Raw genomic sequence first — 3,104 nt, 5'->3', positions numbered from 1 at the left:
TATCAGAGTCATGGTTAAAGCCTATCCTAGCGAGTTCTAAGTGGGCATTTCTCTTTCTATTCCACCCGTTGTCGAGCCGCTATTGGACCACCCAATTTCTACTATCACGCACGAGATGTCTATACCTCGGCGTGAAGGGGGTGTGTTGGAAGTCCCACATCGACTAAAGATAAGGACAAATTATAATATATAAGTGAGGTGCAAACCTCACCTTACAAGCCGGTTTTGTGGGGTTGAATTAGGCCTAAAACCCACTTCTAACATTACATTTAATAGTTCTCTTAGAAGTCTCATGTATTTTGGTTATGTCTATTAAAAAAATGATTTCTTTATTATTTGATCTTAAAAAACTCTAAAATAACAAGTATTCAAGACCTTGATACAATATAAAAGTGTTGTAGGGATAGAACCTTCCTTCATATCTGTTCCGGTATAGGGCCGAGATCCAAACCGCCTACACAATTTCCCTTGATCGATCTGCAGTCCAAGTCCTCTCGCGTGCTCCCGTGCTCCAGACGCCCGGAGGGTACCTGCTAAAGGCACTCCGATGCTTAAGTCAGTTTAGTTATCCGGTCGGGTATCTTAGCTCAGAATTAAATGCACAATAAATGAACCTATCTACCTGTGACCTTTGACTCGTATTTATAGTGGTGGACATGGGCCTGGGATTAAGGTTACCTTAATTAGGGCCCAATTGTGGCCCAACCATCTNAAACATGTGGTTACGCAAATCATTCTATACTTACCTTAATCCTAATGATCGTGACCGTCCGGCCTCTCTGCCGGGCGACCGCCTTCCCCTTGGTCGTACTCTACAGGTAGATCTTGCGACCGCCNGTCCGGCTATGGCGTNACCGGACANCGGTCCTTAGCTGTCAGTAATGGCGGAAAGTGGAATGATACGAAAGNTGTNGTGTTAGCTGTTGGGTCTGTTCGGGTCATCCTTTTTCTATTGCCGGCCTTCCTTCGCCGAATAGCAATGGTCGTTCGGCTTTCTCCCTGACCGTTCTCACGCTTGGGCTTTCGTCCGTCCAGTGGTGACCACGACCGGGCGGTGGTCCCTAGTACATCAGGCCCCCCAAGCCCTAGACATAAAGTCGTAGGGTTTACAAGCGGCGTCCGTCTGTGCCGAGGTGTGTCGGGTCGTTCCATGGACCGGTGAGGGTGTTTTTGTAAATCAGGGCAGGGAAAATTTTAAGCGGGAAATTTGAAAATAGGGTGCCACGTGTTGGAATGGCAGTGGAGGCGTTACGGGGGAGTGGAATAGTCACGCAATCTGGACCCTTGATGATGTTTGAAACGAACGGTGCGATGTGGTTGGCAGTTACGAATATTTCGGCTATAAATAGGAGTCATTTGACTGCTTCAGACTTACCTTTTACTCACTCTTTCCACAGCAGCCGTTCGACATTTCTTTCTTAACCAGGTAAAAATAAATGGCAATTACCATATCGTCTTCTGGTTCGGCGGGTGGGGATGGCGGGGATTCGTCAAGCGGAAGCGGAAGCGGAAGTTCGCGCAGCTCGGGGTCATCCTCGAGGGTGGAGCAGTCAGACGCCGGGCAACCGGCAGACCGAATCATACACGGGACGACTCTTTATCTCCTGGAGGGAGGCGTGGAGCTTGAACCCATCCGTCCCACACCGGCCGGAGGGTGGCCAGCAATAAGGGGGTACGACTGGGCCCCGCACGACGTGGGAACCTATGAATCCGAGTTTCAGAACCGGGGAGTCCTCTTGGAGTGGGCCAACCAGTCTTTCATAGCTCGTGATGAGGCGGACGCCCAGCTTTTTCGGATGGGCGTGTGTTATCCCAATGAGCGAGTCTGTCACGGGAAAGGGGCGAACTCCGAAGATTTCTTTTTCGTGTATACGTATCTGTTCCGTCGCATGATGGTGCGGATCCCATTCACTCGGTTCCAAGCTGCCGTCTTGAAGAGAATGAATGTCGCCCCCGCCCAATTGCATCCGAACAGTTGGGCCTGTATTCAGGCGTTCGTGGTGGTGTGTTCGGCTTTGGGCGTCGAGCTTTCGACATCTGTTTTCTTTCACTACTTCCACGTTCGGCCGGTTACGACGTGGGGTTGGGTGTCGTTGAGGTCCATTCAACAGGGTTTGTTTCAAAACTACTCGGATTCTTTCAAGGACTTTAAACATAAGTTCTTTAAAATAATAATAAAGGATAGCGGCCGGAAGGAATTTGTGGATCCATCCGGTGAACCCCTATTTCCTTTTTACTGGACTGAGGAGCCGGCCCACATAAAGCCGGTGCCGGCATGCGATCTGACTTCGTCCGAGCGTGAAGCCGTAAGGCTTATTAACGATCTCCCCCGTCGCCTCCCCGCCCGCAAGCTGGTTGAATGCCTATGCCACGAGGATTTTATTAACGTGGCGTTTGGTACGATTTTATTGTTTTGTATCGTTATGTGTACGTTTTGTTCTGGCTGATTTTACTCTCGTTTATTGCAGGCGCTATGTCATTCCCCGGCCCCCGTAAGACGAAGTATGTCCCTCCTGCCCAGAAGAAGGACCCCCGCCTGGTTGCGGGCGGTGACGTGAAGATTCCGCCCCCAAGACCCACTTTCAAGGTCGTCCGCCGAGAAGCAAGCGCGGACCCCACTCCCGTGGGTATTCCGCTTACTGGCGTTGACCCCACCCCTGTGGGTATTCCGCTGGTCGGCGCAACCAGGACCGCGGAGGTTGCACCTATCAACCCTCCCGTTGGGTCGACCCCCCGGGTGACCGTGGCCGACGCTGGGAAGACCGCGGCTGATACCGGAAAGACCGCGGCTGGTACTTCCGACCCCTCCCGTGTCGATGCTTCCCGAAGGAAGAAAAAGAGGTCTAAGGAAGGTGAAAGGTCTTCCTCTAAGAGAAGCAGGCGGGAGCGCACCCCTCAACCTCTTCCCGGCGGTCTTATGGACCTAGCTTTCGGCGTTAGCGACCGGCTGGACTTCCGTATGAGCTCGGCGCAGCGCGAAATCGTGGAGCAGCTCTCGGAATAACAACTGCTTAAGGCCGCCTTGGAGCATAGCAGCCGGGGGTCCATGCTAATATGGTACGCGGAGAAGTTTGCTGACCGCCGGGGGCTGGATGCCATTCAAC

This window comes from Vigna radiata, chromosome 5, assembly GCF_000741045.1.
Source record: "Vigna radiata var. radiata cultivar VC1973A chromosome 5, Vradiata_ver6, whole genome shotgun sequence".
In the NCBI taxonomy this organism is placed as follows: domain Eukaryota; kingdom Viridiplantae; phylum Streptophyta; class Magnoliopsida; order Fabales; family Fabaceae; genus Vigna; species Vigna radiata.
Note: the sequence above shows the minus strand (reverse complement) of the source record.